Genomic DNA, 24601 nt, shown 5'->3' on the forward strand with positions numbered 1-24601 from the left:
TGTGCTGACAGCTCAGAGCCTGGAGCCTGCTTCAGATTCTGTGTCTCCCTCTCCCTCTGCCCCTCCTCTGCTCGTGCTCTGTCCTTCTCTGTCTCTTAAAAAATAAAGTAAAACGTTAAAAAAAAATTGTTTAAAAAATCAGGTCTCTACTAAGACGAAAAGAGCTTGAAATTGTCACCTTAGATGCCTGGGAGTCAGCCTTTAAAATCCTAGAATTATGTTCCTGACATGGGATAAGTTCTCATCAAATCAGATCTTTTTTTTTTTTAAGTTTATTTATTTTGACACATAGTGTGAGCAAGGAAGGGGCAGAGAGAGAGAGAAAGAGAAAATCCCAAGCAGGCTCCGCATTGCCAGCACACAGCCCAACTTAGGGCTCAAAACCATAAGCCTCAAGATCATGACCAAAGCCAAAACCAAGAGTCAGACGCTTAACTGAGCCACCCAGGCGCCCTCATTTTTTTCTTTTTTAATGTAAGGTCTATGCCTAGTGTGGGGCTAGAACTCACAACCCCGAGGTTAAGAGTCACATGCTCTACACACTGAGCCAGCCAGGCACCCACAAACCATCATTTTAAATCCTTCCCCAAAGTCCATGGATCCACCACCTCCCTTTCATACAAACTGCCCTATTTATGCTCAGTGACTCACACCAGGCTCCTAAAATTTTATGGGATTTCTGCAAGCTTGTTACTTCCATTATTTGGTCAAAGAAAGCAAAGAACAGCTGGATACCTAGCCTAAGACCTAGCAAAGCTGTGACAGCATTATAAATTGGGGTTTCAATTTTCAGTAGGTTACCCTAAGTTAAGGTTAGTCAGTTAACAACCTATAAGGGGCAATTGCTGAGAGAGATGAATAAAACAGGAACATCCTCCCTTTCTCTGAGCTTACAATCCAACCAAGGAGGCTCTAAGCACACATTTTGGTTAAAGAATGTTTATCACGAAAAATGGAAACTTCCCCCCAGTAGCTCCTAAAAAGGAATGGAGACTGGGGAGTTAGAGACAACCTTGAGCCCTGATTTCTAGGCAGTGTCAGCAACTGCCTTTGAAGATAATCAGGTGTTCTCAAAGAACTATTAGTTTTACTCACTGATGAAATTATTTGAAATCTAGATTACTTGTCATCCCCCTTAGCAAACTCTTGTCTGAGGTTTTATGGCTGAGTGTGTCATTAAGAAGAAAAGCACTTAGAAGTCATTTTTAAATAGTGTTTGGACTCAGGATACACTTTCAAATTACAGACAGGGAGTCTGAGCACCTTTCAAGTCCCGGAAGAAGTACCAGGTAGCTGATTCCCCACTGATATGCAAGACCTTTGGGAGAAGAGGACTAAAAGCATTACATCTCACTTTCCTCATACTCCAGCCAAAAGCAAACTGCCTGCTTCCCTTTTAAATTTCATTCTGCCTAGCCTGGTAATTGAAAGCAGAAAAGAAAGTTGGGGTGGGGAGGAGAAGAAAACACTTTTTAAATATATATCAGATAAGAGATACAAACATGGTTGTATGTAAACTACAAGACTCCCTCTTAGTGATTCAGGGACGTACCTAACGTTGAATGAACACTGAAGAACACTGAGAAGGTTAGGCAATTTTGAATGAAGTAAAGCATAGAACTGGCAGAGGACATGGAGGCAGAAGTATGCTGAAGTTGGGTGTGAGGACAAGCTGGCTGCCTAGGCTAGAAAAGAGGCAGTGGCAGGAGTGACTCGGACCAGGGAATGATTGGCAGCCTGCCCAACAGAGCACATGAAGGAAATCAGATCTAACAACATGCTCCCACAGACACTGGGTTTCTAAGCAAGGTACTAACAAAGACTCAGAGCAGGGTAAACCTTGGAGATAATCAGCCCCTCATTTTGCAAACGGGGAAAATGAGGCCCACTAGCATTAAGTGACTTGCCTCGGGTCTCACAGTGAGTGGAAGAGCTGGGACTAGAGCCAAATCCAGATCAAATCCGTTACTGAAGAGGATCTGACATTCATGTGAGGGATGAGAGGGAGGGGGAGGCACAGGACACAAAATAGTCTAGTCATTCAGGTTTGTCCTGATTAGGGCCCAGAACAGGATCATGCTGGAAAAGGCCATGACAGATGACAGCCAGGGAAATAGGTACAGATGACTTAAGACATTTAGGGAGGAAAAACCCACTAAAACTCAGAAATAGAGATGTTGGTACAAAAACAGAGCATCCCAAGCATAGAATCCCCATCAAAGAATGTCACCTTTCCACCAGCATTCCCCTTTGTGAAGTTCTCATAAAGAGATAAGCCAGGAGCTTCTATCCAAGGTCCAGGCACCTGCCTTTCCCAGGCCAATTTCCAGAACCTAGAAAACCAAGAAGGACTCCTTGGAAATTCCAACACCTATCAGCCTGATAACCTGGGGTATCTCAGACTTCCTTCCAACCCATAGTAGGATGACAAGTGAGGAATTAGAGACACAAGATGGCTAACTACTATATCAGCTCTGAAGTATTTATTTACTAGAAGACTTCATGTCAAGAATGATGTTGACAACTAGAGCACCTGGCTGGCTCAGTCAGTAGAGCACTCACCCCTTGATCTCAGGGTTGTATATTTGAGCCTCACGTTGGGCACAAAGTTTACTTAAAAAAAAAAAAAAAAAAATTAGAGGTGGCTGGGTGGCTCAGTTGGCTAATTGTCCGACTCTTGATTTTGGCTCAAGTCACAATCTCACAGTTCTCAAGATCGAGCCCCACAGACAGTGCAGAACCTACTTGGGATTCTGTGTCTACCCCTCTCTCTGACCCTCCCCTGCTTATTCTCTCTCTCTCAAAATAAATAAATAAACTTAAAAAAAAAAAAAGAATTATGTTCACAATTAAGCAACAAATATTTAAGCATTTAAATTTGACAAAATACATAGAAATTCAAACTCCCAAAGAAATTTTAACCATGGTTTTAAAAGCTAAATGCTAGAATAACTGTAATTAAGTATAACTCCCTAGTCTTCAGAAGGGGACCATGGCCTTGTACAAACTTGAAGGGATGTGTCTGGATAAAGAGAAAGTGGAAAATAATACCCCAGCAAAAGGCTAACCACCACCTTTTTGTTCCCAGAGATATCCATGGCTTTGTGTATAGAACCCCACTACTCCAAGTGTAGTTCAGTAACATTAGCATCACCTGGGAATTAGAAATGCAGATACTAAGGTCCCACCCTAACCTACTAGATAAAAATAAGCATGTTAGTAAGACCCTCCCCCCCAGACAATTTATGTGCACGTTCAAGTTTGAGAAGCACTGACGCAGAATACTTTAAAAATGCACCATATATAGCAGTACCAAACAAAGTACCAAACAGGCATATAAAGAGACAAAATACCTGCTCACTTTCTGTAATCATATTTTATTGGGTACTGCTGAGACAGACCTCCAATGTTTTTTAATCAATTTGGTACTTACTAACGACCATATGATCTAAATGTGGCATACATTTCACTTCCTGAAATAAAACACCTTAGCTCTAGGGCCTTCATGAACATGAAATATGAAACAGCTTAGTTGTTCTGAAATACAATAATGGTTAATTTTATCCAAGTTCCAACATTGAGTTCAGAGCACTTCTCCACAAGCCCCATTAATTCCACAGGTTCCTGGGAGTATCATTAAATCCCCCAGCATCCCTAAGAAGCAGGTGCTTGGCAAACATCCAATCTCCAAATGAGATTCAGAAGGACCTGGTCCTGAAAATGCAGTACCTTCATTGCCTGACAGTGTAGCTTCTCGCCCAAACTCTCTCCCCCACTGAGGCCTCATACAGCTGCACACTCAAGTACTTCCCAAAAGGGAGAAAGGTCAGATGTATCATTATCCCATAAGCACTTGGGATTCCAGCTGTGGAGAAATTAATCCGGTTAGGGGTGCAGGCAGACAAGCCCTGAATAAGATCCGGAAAGGCAGAGGGTAATACAAAAGAAAGAACCTACTGAGAGGCTTTTAAGAGACAAGAGGTCCCAGATACTTAGAGATTTTAAGGTGGGGACTGGGAACAAGGCTTGGCAGACATGTGAGAAAATGATGGGGGGAGAGAAGTATCCATCCCCCACCTGCACCTCAGAGACAAGAACAAAAAGAGTGACGAAGAGATTCCTCCAAATGACCTCTTTTCTTGATAAAAGGAAGGAAGAAAGCCAAAGTCGGGAGGAAGCTTAATGAGCTGGAAGCAAGACTAGAAGAATCTCTTCAGATTTTTTTCCCAATACTGGGGAAAAAAGCAAAAAAGAAAACAGTACCCATCTAACCAGAATCTTATAGGAAGCAAACTACCCAGATAATAAAGAGTCCTGTGAACAACCAAAGAAATGCGAAGGGATTCCTTTCCAGTTTAAACCCATGCTGGGGGGTAAGGCAGTCCTGGACCTGAGGCCACACCTCCCATATGAGTAGAAAAGGGAAAACCTCTAAAGACACCCGTAAGCAGAGCGGCGTCCAAAGAGAGTTAGGATTCAGAAAAATGCAGAAAATGGGATAAAGCGAACCAAGACAGAAGAGTTTCTGTTAGTAGAAAACAGAAAGATAAAAGATAAAGTAGACACACATGCAGGCACCCTTTAGGAGGGGGAATCTTCCCCTTAGGGGAGGGGAGTTCAGGAGGTGTGACTATAGGAAGTGTGCTCAGAAAAAAGGCCACAGAAGCAGAGAAAGTGCTGTGCTGAAGAAAGATACGCATTCACCAAAGGAAGAGGAAATGGGTGCCCTGACCAACAGGGAGAGCACCTAAAAGGGAAATGGGGTTCCAAAGAGGAAAGGAAACTGAGGAATGAGAATGTCTTGGATAGCAGAAAAGCTAAAAGAACAGGAGGCATGCTCAAGAACCAAGGATCATGGCCGGGAAATGAAAGGACAGAAAAAATGTGTGCCCTCTGAGATTTAATAAGCATCAGGAAGGTGGCTGCACCCTGAGAACTGTGTAACCAAAAAGGGTGGACTCTGTACATCTTGAAGGCACAGGAAATAAATACACTTTCAGAATGAAAACCAATCTCTCCAGGAAATAAGGTAGTTCAATTTGAGGAACTCATGAAAATGGGTGCAACCCCAAGAATACAGTGACTAGAAAAAGCAGTGAATTCCTTTATTTGTGCAACTGCAAATATCTATCTTTAAACTTCAGGATTTGGATCGCAGACTCTGGAAATGAGGTGCACCCCCCACTTTTGAAGGGCTGGGGAAATGAAGTGGCCCCCAAATTTAAGAAATCTTGGAAAGCATATTGCAAGATATGGGGCCTGGAGAACGGGATTCTTCCTTGGATTTATGGGAATATAGATATCCCCAAAACGTTGGTTATTGGACCCCAGATCTGAGACTCAATCATGGGGCAAACCCCGAAATTTGAAATGGAGTGCGTATTCAGAATTGAGGCTCGGAGAAGGGAGTGTCCTCCCAGTTTGGGGGTGGGTGCTTGGGAAATGGGGTACATCCTCAGTTTGAGGGGCTTTGGAAATTAAGATAAAACCCCAGGGCTGGAGTTTAAGAAAGGGGGTGCACCACATTTTCTAAACTATAGAGAAAGGGGACACTCCCATAGTCAGGGGCTTGAGAAAGGGGTGTGCTCCCCAGAATAGGATAAAAGATTCAATAAAAGAAAACGCGTTCCGAAAGCACAAGGCAACAGCAGAGGCTGGTGGTGGAGCTCTCGGGGGCCACAACAGCACAGGTTCTAGCCCTAGCCCTTACCCCCCACCCCCAACACGGCCCGCTCCGCGCCCCAAGCCCGCACCCAGCGGCCCAGCCCCCTCGGGCGGCGCTGATTGGCCGCGGCCGCCGTCATTCCCTAGGGCAGCCCTGGGGATTGGGCGCCGCTCGCACGCCCGCCACGCTCTCAACAGCGGTCCCGGGGCCTCCCTCCGGGCTGGGCGAGCGGGGCCGGGACGGGAGCGAGGCCGGGCAGGGAACCCGAGCAGCGGTGGAGGCCGTCACCGCTCCCGCTAGCACCGCGCGCACGGCGTGGGCCCGGCCCAACCCGGCCCCGGCCAGCCGGCTTCTCCTCGCCGCGCCTCGCCGCGAGCTCACCTCACAGCCCCGCTCCGGCTGCGCCGCTCCAGGACCAACCGACAGAAGGACTCTGCGTGCTGCGCACCACGTGACCCCCGGGACGCGCCCAGCGTATCCCCCGCCCCCCACACACACACGCACCATCGCCACCACCAAGTGACGCAGCGCCCCAGCTGCCCCGCCCCCGGCCCCGCCCCGCCCGATCCCCGTGGCGACGGCTCCGGCGGGCCACGCCCCCTGCCCTGACGCGCGGGAACCACGCTGGCGCCCGGATCCACAGCACGAAGTCCCCACTCACCCATAACCACTGAGGTTACACAAAGCCTGGGACTGGACACTATGTATCACCTGTGAATAATGTCTCCTAAATGCGTCTCGAAGCCTCCCACTTCTCTCCATCCCATTGCCAACACTGCAGTCTAAACCACCTCTCTCTTAGATAATGGTGGTCCCCTCCATCGCATCACCCTTTTCCTTTACAATCTGTTCTTCACATACAGAGGTGGAAGCTTTTCAAAACTCAAGTATAATCACAGCCATCCCCGGCTCAAAGCCCGTTGCTCACTGTTCTTCGGATTGAAATCTTAATCTTCATGGTAGCCTATCAACCAGGCTTTTCAAAGTCTGAACCTAACCTACCTGTCTCACATTTTCTCACATCCCGCTTTCCAAACGTTCTCTGCTCAAGCCAGGTTGCTTGCCGCCTCGGGGTCTTTGCACTAATACCTTCTCTACTTCGCCTCATTAACTCCTAGGAAAGGATTCCAACTGCTGGTGTGGAGAGGACCTGTAGTTTGCCTCTGGGGAGCGAGATCAGAGTTGCAACCACACCAAAAGAGTATGAAATGTTTTCCCAAAGGAATTTGGGAAGTCCCAAGGAGAGGTGCTAAACAATTGTTATTTATGAGCCAATGAGGACTTTATTTTACATTGGAAAGACCAAGCAGCCAGATTGCACTTTGTAAAATCTAAGTCCGATTATGTCACTGTACTGCTTAAAACAACCAATCTGTCTATTCACCTGCATCCTTCATCCTTGCTCATCCTCTGGCCACACTGACTTTCTGTCAGTTTCTATGGCTCTTTCTAAGTTCTTTTCCAGCTCCTGGGTCATTGGATAAGCTGTTGCTTTTTGCAAAGCTGACTCTTCATCATGCAGGTCTCAGTTTATCATCTCCTCAGTGAAACTCTCTTCGGCTACATTATCTAGAAGAGCTTCCCTCCATCACATGCCTGCCCTATGACAATTACTCTCTGTCTTATCACTGTTCATTTTCAACAAAGCACTTAACACAGTTTTAATTATTTCATTTGTTCTCTTGATTGTATTTGTCTATTTCGTAAATTAGAATTAGGGGCTGTCTTATATCAACTGAATTGTCAAACCTGACGAATAATAGATATTCAATGTGTATCTGTGGAAAGAATGAAAGGGAAAGAGAAGCCTATCAGGCTTGAAGAGGGCATTACTTTGGGGCAGAGGGCAGTGCTTAGGAAGAGGTTCTGGGAAACCAGGGACAAAAGCTTCAGTTGTGTTCACTTTGGCAGCACATATACAAAAATTATAACAATACTGAGATTAGTGTGGCCCCTGCCCAAGGATAGCATGCAAATTAGTGAAATATTCCATTGTAAACAAATTTTTTTCAGGAATCTGAGGACCAGAACCACCTGCATAAACTCAGCTAAGTGCTCCAATACAGCTAAGAAAGGACCTTCCCAGGATCTTCTTGGTTTAACATGAAATCATTCAAATGTTAGTGGCTGTTGTGGCATATGGAGAATTTATTGTTGCACAACCATAGTAATGTCAAGAATCCCAGACTCAATACTCCTGCATAAATACAACATGTTTCTTCACTTATTCAATATGTATGCATTGAGATCCACGCTTGAACTGGGCACCAAAGACACAGGGCAGAATGACATTTGGGCCCTACTCTCAAGGATCTCAAAGCCTGGAAAAGAAATCATCACAGTTTGGGGGCACCTGGGTGGCTCAGTCGGTTGAGTGTCCGACTCTCGGTTTCAGCTCAGGTCATGATCTCACGGTTCATGGATTTGAGCCCCACATCAGGCTCTGCACTGAGAGTGAGGAGCCTGCTTGGGATTCTCTCTCTCTGTCTCTCTCTTAGCCCTCCCCTGCTCACTCTCTCTGTCTTGAAATAAATACATAAACTTAAAAAAAAGTTTAAAAAAATCTTCACAATTTGTAAGTTAAAATTCTTAAAAAAAATTTTTTTAATGTTTATTTTTGAGAGACAGATTGACAGAGCGTGAGCGGGGAAGGGGCAGAGAGGGAGACACAGAATCTGAAGCAGGCTCCAGGCTCCCAGCTGTCAGCACAGAGTCCGACACAGGGCTCAAACTCACAAACTGTGAGATCATAATATGAGCCAAAGTCGGATGTTTGCCCGGCTGAGCCACCCAGACACCCCTGTAAGTTAAAATTCTCTTTGACTGTTGCAAGTACAATCACTGACACTGTTGCCAACACAAGCAGAAGAGAACTATATTACAGAAATATTGAGGACAGGGCACCTGGGTGGCTCAGTACATTAAGCAGCTGGACTCTTGATTTTGGCTCAGGTCATGACCTCACAATCGTGAGATCGAACCCCACCTGGGGTTCTACGCTGACAGCACGGAGCCTGGTTGGGATTCTCTCTCTACCCCTCCCCTGCTCACACAGGCACTCTGGCTCTCTCTAAATAAATAAATAAACTTAAAAAAAAAAAAGGATATCGAGGGCCTAGAGCATGGAGGAGGGCAGGCTTGGAAAATCAGCAGACAGAAAAGGAGCTTCACCAAGAAGCAGCTGCTTCTGCCAGCAGCACTACACACCACAGCTGGGATTGAATCCTAACATCCTTTTGTCTTTGAGTCACTCACTTAAAAGGCAAAAAAAAAAAAAAAAAAAAAAAAAAAAAAAAAAAAAAAAAAAATCTTGGCCAGGAGCCGCTGTTGATTGGTCAATCTCAGGTCACATGAATTAGTTCAAGCTGCCAGGGAAAGAGGAGAGGCGCAATCTGCCCCTAAGGATATTCCCGCAAATTGGGGAGGGAGGGGAGAACTGATGCTGGCCAGGCAAAAATAACTTGATGCAGATATGAATAAAGTCTCTTGAGAGTTAAACTCTTTCTGATTCCTGCAAAACCTGGTTTGCCAGCTTCTTCTAAACTGGATGTTCACTGGCTGCTAGTCACAGAACTCCGTTTGCCAAATTCTGATCAAAAGCCTGGTCTTACCACTGCCTCCCTGGCAGCATGCATCTTTGGGCCTTAAGAACCTCTTCAGCATCTCACTAGTAGTTGGTCTCAACCTCCCAATTATTTCTTAGATCCTTTCTTCATACAAAATAGGCATTCAACTAATAGTTGTAATTAGTGAATAAGTGAATGAATGTAAAGCAGCCTCAATTCCACAGAGTAGAATCTCTCCTGCTAAGTATCTAACCAATTTAGAACCCCGACTTCAGCCTGTAAAATGACAGCTCCACAACAAAATCGTGCATACACCCAAAGTATACAGCAGCACAAGAGGCATTCAGTAGCTACACGGAAAGTCCTCTCACTCCGTAAGCATCTCTTCATTACTCTTCATTACTTTTCTTCTTAAATTGTCACATTTAGGTTAAATAGCATATGAGAAAATGTATTATAAACTGCAAAGCTCTATATAAATGATTTTCTGATTGCTTCCTTCCTAGATTCGTCATCACCTGGAGTATTCAAAATGTCCTTGACTAAAGAGAAGCAGAACTAAAGGCCTTAAGTGAGATAGGATATTCAATTAGAGAAAACTAATCTTTCTCAGCCTCTAGCTAGCAAACCTTTACACTCTGTCCTTATGCAACCCCAAGGTATTTACAATGAGTCTGTCTAGAGTAAAGGGGAAAACTAAAATAGAAATCAAGCCCCTTAGCTGTGACTCATACTGAACAGACCCCATATACTCAGAGCATCACCAAGCTTGAGCCTGTCAGTCTCCAGAGCAGGAACTGGGGCATGATATCTGCAGCACCCAGCTGAGTGTGAGAACTCAGGAAGCCGGAAACCACAGTCACAGCAGCATCTGAGAGGTCCAAGAACCTTCACAAGGCGCCAGGGGCCCAAGGGAAGCAAGTTGAGTCTTGGCCCTGGCCTGAGGTCTTCCAGTCTGGACCTGATGGAAAGTTCTTGAGCCTTAGTGCTCTCCAGGTGAGGGGGAGGAGAATTAAGTGGGAATTTCCAGCATTTTGCAAGATTATAAGAAGGGAGGGAGAAGAGGAAAAGGAGAGAACATTTTTTATTCTTGTCCTAGCTACTAAAAAGAGTGATAAAATTCTCCTGGACCACTTCAAGGGACTATGTCCTGTTCAGCTCTGTACCTTGGGGACCCCAATACCTAGCACTGTTCCCTGTACTTTAAGCATACTTAATGCATATTTCTTGTGAGTTGAAACTCATGCCAATCAGAGATAAAGAGAAAGGGGTGAGGAGTTTAGCCCTAGGGACTAAAAGAATGGAATGGAGGTTTAAAAAGTTGATGAAATGAACAGTCTCTAAATCTGCTGGTGCTCCACTCCCCAAAAGTCTTATAATTTAATTTTAAATAGTTAATGGTTTGTCATATGGTTCAAATGCCAGAAACTATATAAAAGGTATACAATACAAAGTTCCCTCAAATTCCTGTCATTGGTCATATTTCCACTGGTTAATCACTATTCTTACTTTCTTAGGAAGACTTTAAGGATTTCTTTTTTTTTTTTTTAATGCCACACAGGTTTGTTTTTTTTTTAATTTATTTAATTATTCTGAGAGAGAGAGAGAAAGCACAAGCAGGGGAGGGCAGAGAGAGAAGAAGACAGAGTCCCAAACAGGCTGTCGGACACTTAACTGACTGAGCCACCCAGGTGCCCCCTTTCAGGATTTCTCTCTCTATATATATGTATATAAATTCAAATATATTCTGACTCTTTTATTCAAAAGGAAGCATTTTTTTAAGATTTTTTTTTTCTAAGTAATCTCTACACCAATGTGGGGCTTCAACTCACAATCCCAAGATCAAGAGACGTGATCTACTCACTGAGCTAGTCAGGGGCCCCCAAAAGGAAGCATTTATATATGTTGTCCTCCATCTTACTTTTTTTTGCTAAACAAGGTTAGACACCCTAGAATACATTTTGTACAATGGCATAAAAATAATTTCCTCATTATCTTGTTTTACTTTATTGCTGCATAGTATTCCTTGTGTGGATGTACTATAATTTGCTTCATCAGTCCCTTATTGAAGGAAATTTGGGTTGCTTTCAATCTTGTGCAATTTATTTCTTTTTAAATGTTTATTTATTTATTTTGAGACAGAAAACATGCACGTGTGAGTGGGAGAGGGGCAAAGAGAAAGGGAGAGACAGAATCCCAAGCAGGTTCTGAGCTGTCAGTGCAGAGCCTGATGCAGGGCTCAATCTCATGAACCATGAGATCATGACCTGAGCAGAAATCAAGAATCAGATGCTTAACTGACTGAGCCATCCAGGTACTTCCAATCTTTTGCAGTTTAAAAACAATGTTCCAGGGTGCCTGGGTGGCACAGTCGGTTAAGCGTCCAACTTCAGCCAGGTCACGATCTTGCGGTCCGTGAGTTCAAGCCCCGCGTCGGGCTCTGGGCTGATGGCTCAGAGCCTGGAGCCTGTTTCTGATTCTGTGTCTCCCTCTCTCTCTGCCCCTCCCCCGTTCATGCTCTGTCTGTCTCTGTCCCAAAAATAAATAAACGTTGAAAAATAAAATAAAATAAAAAATAAAAACAATGTTCCATTTACAAATTGTAAAGCACATGTGCACAGACAGAACTCTACTCTAAATTCTCAGAAATGGAAGCTATGAGCCACAGCAATATATGCATTTATAACTTTGTTAGAGATTGCAATTTGCCCTCTATAGATTCCACAAAGATACATAACTCCACAGTTGCAAAATGTGTCACAAGTAATCTGTTACTTGCAATAATTAAAATCCAGCAATTTATTTATAGTTTAAGTGAAAGAAGCAGTTTCGAAATTATTCCCATTATCTTAGTCTCATTTACTTTCATTCCCGGTAAGGAAAGAAATGAGTAATGTTCTAGTTTCTACTTACAAATGTGTATAACACACTGCACAATTGTGTATATCATATATGTCAATGTCACCCCCCCATGTGTCTTTAAAAGAGATATATCAGAAATTATCTTGATGATTTTGATGTAGAATAAAATATCCTTAAGCATGAAAGGACAAGCCATTAAGGAAAATATTATATATTGAACAACATTTAAAAATTCTATTCTGTCCACAAGTATAACATACATAAACAGATAGTTTCAGGTATGTAGGGAAATGAGACTGGGAATGGAGGCTAAGGAAGTGTAACTCAAACAAAGAGGGGCCATTCACTTTGTTTCCAATGTTCATAAACGATGCTGCATTAAGAAAAAGTGAAAAGGGGGTAAAAAAGAAAACCTACTTAAGATAGAACGTGGTTTTGGCTAAAATGAAGCCCAGTCTCGGGAGGATTAAAAAATTGATGATGAGGGTGCCTGGGTGGGTCAGTCGGTTGAGCGTCCAACTTTGGCTCAGATCATGATCTTGAGGTTCATGGGTTTGAGCCCCACGTTGGGCTCTGTCCTGACAGCTCAGAGCCTGGAACCTACTTCAGATTCTGTGTCTCCCTCTCTCTCTGCCCTTCCCCCCATCACGCTCTGTCTCTCTGTCAAAAATAAATAAATATTTAAAAAAATTAATTCATGCTCTGTCTCTGTCTCAAAAATAAATAAACGTTAAATTTTTTTTTTTTTTTTTTTTTAAAGGGGCGCCTGGATGGCTCAGTCGGCTAAGCGTCCGACTTCAGCTCAGGTCATGATCTCGCGGTCCGTGAGTTCGAGCCCCGCGTCGGGCTCTGTGCTGACCACTCAGAGCCTGGAGCCTGCTTCAGATTCTGTGTCTCCCTCTCTCTGACCCTCCCCCATTCATGCTCTGTCTCTTTCTGTCTCAAAAATAAATAAACGTTAAAAAAAATTTTTTTTAATTATTTAAATGATGGTTTGGGGAGATATTTTATTTTAAAAAAGGTGGGGAGAGAAACAATGTTGCAACAAATAATTCTCTTAGTGGGGTGCCTGGGTGGCTCAATCAGTTGAGTTTCCGACTTTTGCTCAGGTCATAATCTCACAGCTTGTGAGTTTGAGTCCGAGTTGGGCTCTGTGCTGACAGCTCAAAGCCTGGTGACTACTTCAGACTCTGTGTCTCCCTCTCTCTGCCCCTCCCCTGCTCGCACTCTGTCTCGTCTCTCTCTCCCAAAAACAAATAATAAAACATTAAAAAAATTTTTTAATTCTTAGTGATGATCATTCATAACGTTTCCAATTGTTATAAACAATGTTTCATTAAACAGCCTTGTATATTCAATACAGGAGAAAAAGAGAAAAAGTGGAGTTGGGCTGGCTTAATGAAAATAGTGAACCAAGAATATGAGTATATCCTGAGTATATCCGTGTAATTATATGTATTTGAAGTTTAAAAAAAAAGTGATGATGATGGTGGTGATGGTGAAGAACGTTAATAACTGACATTCTGCTGCCCAAATCCCACTGGATTTCTTCTTGCCTGCTTATTGACTCACTAAGACCCAAAAGCTCTCTTCACCTTCTTGCTGCCCCACACTTGTGCGTTTGAAATCTCACCTCTGTGACTTCACCCAACCCAGCACAGGCCATGGTTCCCTTGGGCCTAAAACCATATCTCACATCCAATCTTAATTCCAAATTCCAGGCTCTAAATAGCACTCTAAAAGTCACTGGGTGATAATTATGGAGAAACAGGTAGTTCCAGGTACTCTCACACCTTATTCCACTTTTTCTGCTCTCTTTGACTATATCATTGTCTTTTTTTTTCCTTGCTTCTTCATAAACCCTTTTCAGGTCTTTATGCTTTTTTTAAAAGTTTACTTATTTGTTTAAGCAACAATCTCTACACCCAAAGTGGGGCTCAAACTCATGATCCCAAGATCAAGAGTCACATGCTCCTCTGACTGAGCCAGCCAGGCGCCTCTGGGTCTCTATACTTTTCAAAGGTTTATTTATCCTAGTTGCTAAATCATCATCCCTCTTCCTCCTTTTATTTTCAGGGGAGGCTTTTCATTGCAAGAGATAAAATAGAGGCAGAAACCTCTGCATACTTGGCTAAAGTAGAGACGAAAATTGCCATAAAAACCCAAATGACAAAACCTGACTATTACAAGAGAGTTGGATCCTGCCCACATTTAACTCTCCCTGCCCCAGAAGGCCTCTGTCCTCCCACCAGATGCCTTGGGGTAGGACCTCTGACTTTTCAAAGGCCAGATGGGGAAATAAAATTTATATTTATATTCCCTATAGATTTCCAATTTTTTCTTTCACTCCTACACACTCACCTTTGCCTATCTCCCCTTCCTATTGTACTTCAAATCTTTATCTTACCCCCTTTTTTTAATATGTATTTATTTAGGGTGCCTGGCTGGTTCAGTCAGAAGAGCATGCAACTCTTCATCTCAGGGTCTTGAGTTCCAGCCCCATGTTGGGGGAAGAGATTACTTAAACAAATAAAACTTCTTTTTTTTTTTTTTTTTTTTTTTAAGGGGCGCTGGGTGGCTCAGTCGGTTAAGTGTCTGACTTCGGCTCAGGTCATGATCTCACAGTTCCTGAGTTCGAGCCCAGTGTCAGGCTCTGCGATGACAGCTCAGAGACTGGAGTCTGCTTAGGATTCTGTGTCTCCCTCTCTGTGTTCCTCTCCTGCTCACGCACACACACACTCTCTCTCTCTCTCTTTAAAATAAATAAAAATTTTTAAAAATTAAAAAAAAAAAATTAAGATCTGTTTCAGGTGTGCCTGGATGGTTCAGTCGGTTTAGCACCCAACTCCAGCTCAGGTCATGATCTCACAGTTTGTGACTTCAAGGCCCACATTGGGCTCTCTGCTGTCAGCAGAGCTGGCTTCGGATCTTCTGTATCCCTTTCTCCCTGTCCCTCCCCTGCTCATGCACTCTCTCTCTCTGTAAAATAAATAAACATTAAAATAAACGAATAAAAATAAATGAATAAATAATAATCTTTCATATCCTCAGAATTTAAAATTGATAAGGGTGGGGACTTTGTTTTGTTTACTGCTATATCCCCAGTGCATGGAATAATGTCTAGCATGAAAGAGGTACTTAAAATTTCTCATGGATGGCAATATCAAACAATATTTTTGAAGTACTTCCATTATGCCCTCTATTCTAAGTTTCTTTACACATTTATTTTCTCACCTAATCTTTATAACAACCTTATAAGATTTAACAACTCTTTAAATGTGATGTCCCAAACTTTTCAGTGGCCTGTGAACAACTGAGAAAAAAATAACAGGTCGATTTTAAGCATGTGCAGATCTATCTGTAGTGTAAATATTCACACTGGGGCTGATTTCAAACTACCAGTGTGAGATCAACTGGCTCCACAAATTCCTGGACATTTAATAATTGGTTCATGAGCTGGTACAAACCCTCCAGCACATCACTGGCTAGCAGAGCATGGAAGACCTTTCACAAATTAGTACTTATGTATCTTTCCAAAGAAATCGTTTCTGACTTTTCAACTCACCCACGCAATCGAATTGTACAGAATTCCTGTCTGTGTGAGAACATGCCCTGCTTGTCTATACTTAATTGTCATTGGGCAACGTGCTCTATATCTGAGAAGATCTTTCATCTTTCCTTTTTATATCCCAGCTTTACATTGATGCATCTCCAAAGCAACCCCAACCAATTCAACAAATAGTTGTTAAACAACCAGTACATTCCAGGCAGGATGCTAGGAGCTGGGGGAGAGGGGAAGGATAGAGATAAAGGAGAAGCAGTCCATGTTCTCAGAGTAGCTCACAATCTGGTAGTAAAGGCAAGTGTGTAAGCTGGATTACAATCCAATAAGAGCAATAATGAGAGATTGATGGAGTCTAACAAGTGTAGGCAGGATAATGGCCAACTTCCTAGAGGATAAAACACGAACGTATTTAAGGACAGATATTTTCTAGGCATGGAGATACAGGCCATCTGAGACTTTACAAACAGATTAAAAAGTGGGGTAAGACAGATGATAGGGCATTCTGGATTCCTCTGTGCTCCCCAAACTGTCAGTGGGAAACCACTGCACTACATTATAGGAGAATCTCCAATAGGAAAATGATCAAAATCAATGAATAGATTATGAACACAGGACTTCAAAATAAAATCTTTTTTTTAAGTTTATTTTGAGAAAGAGAGAGAGAGCACAAGCAGGGGAATGGCAGAGAGAGAGGGAGAAAGAATCCCAAGCAGTTCCTGAACTATCAATGCAGAGACTCATGCAGGGCTCAAACCCACGACCCGTGAGATCATGACCTAAGCTGAAACCAAGAGCCAAAATTAAGATTCAGACGCTTAACTGACTGAGCGACCCAGGTGCCCCAAAATCCTTTTAAAAAATGGGGTGCCTGGCTGGCTCATTCAGTAGAGCATGCAACTCTTGATCTCTGGGCTGTGATTCAAGTCTCATGTTGGGTGTAGAAAATACTTAAAAACAAAATCTTAAAGGGGTACCTGGGTGGCTCAGTTGGTTAAGTGTCTGACTTCAGCACAGGTTATGATCTCATGGTTTATGGGTTTGAGTCCTGCATCAGGCCCTATGCTGTGTGGAGCCTACTAAGGATTTTCTCTCTCCCTCTCTCTCTGCCCCTCCCCTACTCTCTCTTTCTCTCTCTCAGTAAGTAAATAAAAACTTAAAAAAAAATTTTAATAATAAAATATTTTAAAAAATCATGAACACAAGGAGAAATATGATAATAAGTCACCATCTTGAGGGGCACCTGGGTGGCTCAGTTGGTTAAGCATCCAAGTCCTGATTTCAGCTCAGATCATGATCTCACGGTTTCTGAGTGTGAGCCCCACATGACGCTTCCTGCTGTCAGTGCAGAGCCTGCTTGGGATTCTCTTTCTACCCCATTTGCACCCTCTCTTTCTCTTTCTCAAAATAGATAAAAATAAACTTTAAGAAATAAGTCTACATCTTGAGAAATGTTTGCCAAAATTTTGTACCTGTTGCTTATCATCAAATCCACGGCCAGCAAACTAGGTATTCTGTTGATGGATCAAAGAACACCATAGAACTTGATAGCCCTGTTTCAATCAATACAAGCATTGGAAAATGTAGCAAAAAAAAATATCGGAAATGACAAGTAAATGTTGGTGGCATATAGAGAAGAGTAAACGTGATAAATATATAAATAATAAAAAATAATGAAACTAACACTATGTTACAGCTACTGATTTATGTGCCTTACTTGTATTAAATTATTTAACTTTTGTCTCAATTTGATAAAGTAGGTATTATTATTATCCCACAGATATTTCACAGATGGGAAAACTGAGACTTAAGACAAGTTAAATGAGTCCCTCAGTGTTACGGACATATAGTGGCATGCTGGAGCCAGCCTCTTCTGGCTTGCAAGAGCTGATAAATATTCAGTTGGAGCTTAAAATAGGCAATAGTGGGAATATTTACATTATGGCAAATATTACACATCAGGCTTTCTTGTTTTTGTTTTTGTTTTTGTTTTTTTTTAGAGAGACAATTTATCAGCATACCATTGGTAGTCTTGGGTATTATTCAAGGCCCTGGAGACAAAATAATGAACAAAATGAACAAAAGTACCTGCCTTCATGGAGTTTATAGACTAATGGTAAGAGATGGGCAATGAACAAATAAGTAAAATATATGGTACGTTAGATGATGACAAATGATATGAAGAAAAATAAAGCAGGAAAAGGGAATAAGTAGTTAGAGAGAGTTAGAGGATGGTCAGGGAAAGCCTCACAGAGAAGGTAACATCTAGGCGTGCTTGGATGGCTTAGTCAGTTGAGATTTCAACTCTTGATCATAATCCAGGGTCATGGAATTGAGCCCCACATTTAAGCTCCGTGCTGAACATGGAGCCTGCTTAAGAGTCTTTCTCTCTCAGGTGCCTAGGTGGCTCACTTGGTTAAGCATCTGACTTGGTTTCAACTCAGGTCATGATCTTGCAGTTTGTGAGATCGAGCCCTGCAGCAACCCCTGTGCAAGCCTGCTTGAGATTCTTGGCCTCCCTCTCTCTCTGCCCCTCTCCATTTGCACTCTCTCTCCAAATAAATAAACATTAAAAAATCTCCCTCTCTGCTCCTCCCCATTTGCACTATCTCTCTCCAAATAAATATTAAAAAGAATATTCTCTCTCTCCCTCTGCCCTTCTCCCGCACTCATGCTCTTTCTCTCTAAGAGAAAAAGAATTTAAAAAAGAGGGGCCCTTGGGTGGCTCAGTCGGTTGAGCACCTGACTCTTGATTTCAGCTCCTTGGGTCATGATCCTGGGGTTATAGGATCAAGCCCAGAGGCAGGCTCCTAGCTGAGTGTGGAGCCTGCTTGGGATTCTGTCTCTCTTTTTGTCTCTGTCTCTCTTTCTTTCTCCAATCCCCTCTGCCCCTTTCTCCTGTTCACACTTTCTCTCTCAAATTAAAAAAAATTTTTTTTTAATAAGTTAACATCTGATTAGTGACTTTAAGGAAATAGTAAGGAGGCAGAATTGCATCTGTCTTGAAGAATGTCCTAAGCAAAACTTCATAAATGCAAGGTTCTTATAGGTACAAATGCAGGTTGGGTATTTAAGGAACAACAAGGAAGCCAGTTGCCTGGAACAGAGAGAGTAAAGGGGAATCTGTAAGGAAGAGTGTGATAAATATACATAGGCATTGTTTTTTTTTTTTTTTATCTAAACAAAAATTTTATCTTGGTATTCATAGCTGGATAAATCAGAAACTTTAGCAAAAATAATAGCTAATGTTTTGGGGGTTTTTTGAATAATATAGCTCATGTTTTTGAATGTTTACTGTGAGTTGAACACTGTGCTAAGTTATTCACATACATTATCTTACTTAGTCTTCTTCATATCATTTTACTTAATCCTCATAGCCGTCTGTGAGGCTGGGAAAAGTGAAACCTAACTAAAAGATTAAATAAATTATACAGAATTACAATATGTAGGAGAATGGATGAGAAGCCATGCCTGTTCCTGTCTGCTCTACACCTACCCTTCTCTACCCTTCTCTACTAGATTGAATTGGTAGGTGAATTTCTTAGATCCACAGAGTTAATTTGAGTGAAGAGGTTTCAATGTAATTGGAGGGCAACTGAAGGATGTTATTAGGTATGTGGGTGTGATTTGGCTTATGATTAGAAAAACAAAAACCTATAGCCCTTAAGAAAGGCATTAAGAATTAACTGAAGGGAGGGCACCTGGGTGTGGCTCAGTCGGTTAAGCGTCCTACTTTCAGCTCAGGTCATGATCTCACAGTTTGTGAGTTTGAGCCCCACATTGGGCTCTCTGCTGTCAGAGAGCCACTTCAGATCCCCTGTCCCTCTCTCTCTACGCCTCCCCCCACCCCGCGCGTGCTCTCTCTCTCTTTCAAAAATAAATAAACATTAAAAAAAGTAAAAAAAATAACTGAAGGGAAGAAAAATGAATTAAATAAAAGAATAATTTTAATTGAGGGTGATGGGGAAAGAGACACATAGAAGGTAGCATTTGAACTGGACCTTGAAGACTAAATATCAGATCCTTACATACTGGTCAATGTCATTCATGTTAAGGAGGCAGAAACCACATTTTACCAAAGAGAATTTAATATAATGGATTGGTAACTATATAACTGAGGAAGTAAAATGAGAAATCTAAGGTATCACATTGGTAGTAATTGCAGGAACAGCTACCACTCCTAGGGCTTAGGAAACAAAGGGAAGAGGTTGGAATTATTAAAACACAAAACTTGAAAATAAACAAATAAATAAATAAACAAACAAACGAAGGAAGGGCCAAACAGAGCTGAAATTCAGATGTCTGAAGAGAAGGTGCTGCTTGGCAGGTGCTTGTGTCTGTGAATTCAGAGGAAGGGCCCCATGGGGTTCGGACCCAGACCGGCCAGTAGAAGACACTGGGCAGTCAGTGCCAGTGTCTCTGAAGAGAGAATAGTGAGACTGGTTCTATGAGTGTTGTAAAAACTGCAAACTGATTGAGCTGCTGTAATGGGAAGGAGCGGCCACTGCTAGAATTGAAGGTTTGCTGGATGCCACAGAGGGCAACAGAAAGCAAGCAGGAAGGTTTCCATCATTCCTTGTGAGCCTTGCAGTGTTCTTCTAGTAGTCTCTATTAGGAGAGCTTAACAGAGAGCCAGTAGGTAAAGGCAAAGTATTTGCAGAGTCCCAACCCCAAAATCATAAAGCAGAGGGTAGATTTGGAGCTGAAAAAAATATCTAATAACTGACTCATCTGATAGGCAGGCTTTGCATGGTCTGGTTTTTCATAAGCTTCTTTGTTACAGTCACATAACCTTCTGGCAGATCCTTAAAGACAGCATACTTCCTCCTGCTACCAGGCCTTATGCATATTCTATTCTTTGACTGAACTGTTCTTTACCTATTAAATGCTATTCCTTGCACTAAATCTTCCTTTAAAATGTTTTCATAACACCTTAGACTTCTCTTGTAGCATTTGTCACAGTTGTACATCTTTTTACTCGTTACAGTCTTTTGATTAACTCCTGCCTCCTCCAACTAGATTGTAAGTTCCAGGAGGGCAGGGGCCATGATTGTTTTTGTCCTCCTTTGTTTTCCCAGTGCCTGGGACTGCCACATAGTAAAAATTCAGTATATATTTGTTAAAGGAAATATTTCAATATCCTGAAAATGGAGAATGAAGCCATTACATGATAAGATATATGTATTAGAAAGCAGAGGTTTGGGGCCTTTTTATTTCCATTTTCTCCCTCCAGCATATTGTTCTAGAGGATCCTTTTCTTTTTCTTTTTTTCCCTTCTTTTTTACTGAGGTAAAATTCATATAACATAAAATTAATCATTAACCATGCTAATATGTCTAATTTTTGGCATTTAGTACATTCACAATGTTATGCAACCATAACCACTAGCTAGTTCCAGAACATTTTCATCATACCAAAAGGAAATCTCATACCCATTAAATAGTCACTCCCCATACTTCCCTCCCTACACTCCCTGGCAACCACTGGTCAGCTTTCCATCTTTATGGAATTACATATTCTGAATGTTTCTTTCCTTTTCTTTTTTCCTTTCTTTTTTCCCTTTCTTTTTATTTATGTTGATGTTGGGGGAGAGAGAATCCCAAGCAGGTTGTCAGCACGAAAAATGATGCAGGGCTCAATCTCACAAACTGTGAGTTCATGACCTGAGCCCAAATCAAGAGTTGGATGCTTAAATGACTGAGCGACCCAGGTGTCCCTGAATGTTTCCTATGATAATACATGACCTTTTGTGTCTGGCTTCTTTCATTTAGCATAATGTTTTTGAGGTTCATTTACTTTGTAGCATGTATCAGTACTTCCTTTTTATGGCTGAATAATATTCCATTATTTGGATATAAACACAGTTTATGCATTCATCAGTTGATAGACATTTGGATTGTGTCCATTTTTTCGGTTATAACAAATAGTAGTGCTATGAAAATTTGTGTATAGTATTTGTTTGAAAACATATTATGTATTTTTGAAACAAGATCAAGAGTCACATGGTCTACCAACTGAGTCAGACAGGTCCCCTGAAAATACATCTTCAGTGCTCAGGTCTATACCTAAGAGTGAAATTACTGGGTCACATGGTAATTCTATATTTCACCTTTAGAGAAACTTGCCAAACTGTTTTCCACAGGAGTTGCACCATTTTACATTTCCACCAGTGATGTCTGAGTGTTCTACTTTTTCCACATTCTTGCTAACATCTCTATTTTCTTTTGCAACCACTGCATACAAGTCATGTTCATGCTGCATAGATTCCAACTCAGATGTTTCACTTATATAAGGATGTAGGACTTGGTTATTTAGAGATATTTAGACGTATAATGTCTCTTTGGGCTTCCTCCAGAAAATAATTGCTAAGGACTTATTTTTTTCCGGCTCCAAAAAAGAATGAATGAGCCTACTAAATACATCCTTTTTTTTCTGGGCTGTTCATTGTACAGGACCATTCACTCATATCATGTAATCACATGCTTTCATTCAAAATCATTGTGTGTTGATGCTTCTTTTGTTTTTCATCCATGATTTTCAAGGTATATCTCCATCTTGTGATGCCTCGTCAGCAGGATCCTCCTATTGCTAGATTTGCTTAAATCCCAAATCTTTTGCAGTGTTATGCTTGATTGCATTTCTTTTTGCTTCCGTTAACAGATTTTTTTTTCCACTTGACTACTGTTTATTGAGGATCCATCATGAGCCTGTTTCAACCCCACAACATCCTTACACTGGGCCCTACAGAGGAGGGACAGGAGGGGGCTAGACAGCGACTGCAGCTTGAGGCCCTGTTCTGCCGCAGGACCGACATCAAGTGTCCATATATGTCTGCCAGCCAAATGAATGGGTCATCGGAGCATCAAACCCATTTCCCAGAAAATAGTGAGGTTCAGGAGAGAAGTTATCTGGGCCCAAGGGCTGCTGTGGGGGAGGTTCTGGCCTGCTGTACTTTCCTTTCCTCCCTTCAGGGTGACCTGTTAGCAGATACTATTTTTAAGATTTATTATTATCATTGTTTCTTCATTTTTGAGAGAGAGAGAGACAGAGTGTGAGCAGGAGAGGGGCAAAGAGAGAAGGAGATGCAGAATCTGAAGCAGGCTCCAGGCTCTGAGCTGTCAGCACAGAGCCTGACACGGGGCAGGGCCTGAACCCATGAACTGTGAGATCATAACCTGAGCCAAAGTCAGTCACTCAACTGATGGAGTCCCAAGATTTTTTATTATTTTTAAGTAATCTCTATACCCAATGTGGGGCTCGACCTTATAACCCCGGGATCAAGAATTTCATGCTCTACCAGGTGCCCCCCTATTAACAAATACATTTTTTAAAAATGTTTATTTATTTAAACTGATTTATTTATTTAGAGAGTACGGGGAGGAACAGGGAGAGAGGGGGAGAGAGAGAATCTGAAGCAGGTACCATGCTGTCAGCACAGAGCCCGATGTGGGGCTTGAACCTACAAATTGTGAGATCATGACCTGAGCCAAAATCAAGAGTCTGATGCTCAGCCAACTGAGCCATTTTTAGCCTCATTAGCAGACATTTTTAAACAATACACTGCCTCCTAAATTGCAATGTTTTATTCAGTTCTCTGGTAGTCACATCAGGATATTTTAGGATAAATATATATTGCTTTGTCTGGTTCTCTATTCCTGCTTCTACCATTCCTTCACTTTAAATATTACTTGATTTGTATGCATTTGTCAAACATCTATTAGTAAAGATTTGTGCATATCACTGTAAAATTTACCTCATTAAAAAAATCATAACTACTAAATTCTAGCTAAGAATAGGCAATGCTGGAGCACCAGGGTGGCTCAGTCTGTTAAGTTTCCGACTTCGGCTTAGGTCATGATCTCACAGTCTGTGAGTTCGAGCCCAGGATCGGGCTCTGTGTTGACAGCTCAGAGCCTGGAGCCTGCTTCAGATGTTTCTCCCTCTCTCTCTGCCCCTCCCCCCTGCAAAAGTAAATAATAAACATTAAAAAAATAAAAAATAAAAGAATATGCAATGCTGAAGTGTTTAGTGATAAATGTACTGATGTGTATAATTTATTCAAAAAGTATTAAAGAGGTGCTTGGCTGGCTCAGTCGGTGGAGTACTCAACTCTTGATCTCGGGGTTGTGAGTTTGACCTCCACATTGGGTGTAGAGATCACTTAAAGATAAAATGTTTTTAAGACTTTTTTTCTTAAAATATATACTTTTTAATATTTATTTTTGAGAGAGAGAGAGAGAGAGGGAGGAGGAGGGGGAGGGGCAGAGTGAGTGAGAGGGAGAGACACAGAATCTGAAGCAGGATCCAGGCTCCGAACTGTCAGCACAGAGCCCAAGGAACCCACGAACCCAGTGATCATGATCTGAGCTGAAGTCAGTCACTTAACCGACTGAGCCACCCAGGCGCCCCATTAAGATTTTTTTCAGTGTTTATTTTTGAAAGGCAGGGAGGGGCAGAGAGAGAGGCGGACAGAAGATCTCAAGTGGGTTCTGAAGAGCCCAATACAGGGCTCAAATTCATGAACTTTGAGATCATGACCTCAGCTGAAGTTGGATGCTTAACCAACTGAGCTGCCCAGGTGCCCCAAAGATAAAATCTTAAAAATAAAAAATAAAAAAAATTGAAAATTAAGCTGGATGAAGGGATAGACAGAGGGTTGGTACATAGTTATGTGGTAAAGCAAACATTACAAAATATTAAATGTAAAATAGGTGAGGGCACCAGGAGGGCTCAGTTGGTTAAGCATTCAACATTTGATTTCGGCTCAGGTCATTATCTCATGGTTCATAAGAAGGAGCTCTATGTCAGGTTTCATGCAAACAGCACAGAGCCTGCTTGGAATTCTCTCTCTCTCTCTCTCTGTCTCTCTGCCCCTTCCCTGTGTGAGTTCTCTCTCTCAAAATAAATAAATAAACTTTAAAAAATGAAAATAGGTGGTAGGCACAT

At 42.0% G+C, this 24601-nt stretch overlaps 1 protein-coding gene and 1 pseudogene across 4 annotated transcripts in view; one reads left to right on the forward strand and one right to left on the reverse strand.

The window, feature by feature from the left end:
* The window catches only part of PHF20 (PHD finger protein 20), a 170045-nt gene that overhangs the window by 139554 nt on the left and 5890 nt on the right, over nt 1-24601 (reverse strand). For 2 of the 4 annotated variants that reach the window (XM_053200000.1, XM_027069976.2), the window contains exon 1: nt 6047-6198. The exons of 1 other annotated variant lie outside the window; for it this stretch is intronic. The gene's annotated coding sequence lies outside the window, so the exon portion shown is untranslated. Of the gene's footprint in view, nt 1-2230; nt 2764-6046; nt 6199-24601 lie in introns of those variants that run through there. One more of the 4 variants, XM_027069978.2, reaches the window with a different exon arrangement.
* On the forward strand, nt 7561-7673 carry LOC113602622 (uncharacterized; annotated as a pseudogene).

Source organism: Acinonyx jubatus, chromosome A3 (genome assembly GCF_027475565.1).
Source record: "Acinonyx jubatus isolate Ajub_Pintada_27869175 chromosome A3, VMU_Ajub_asm_v1.0, whole genome shotgun sequence".
Taxonomy (NCBI): Eukaryota; Metazoa; Chordata; class Mammalia; order Carnivora; family Felidae; genus Acinonyx; species Acinonyx jubatus.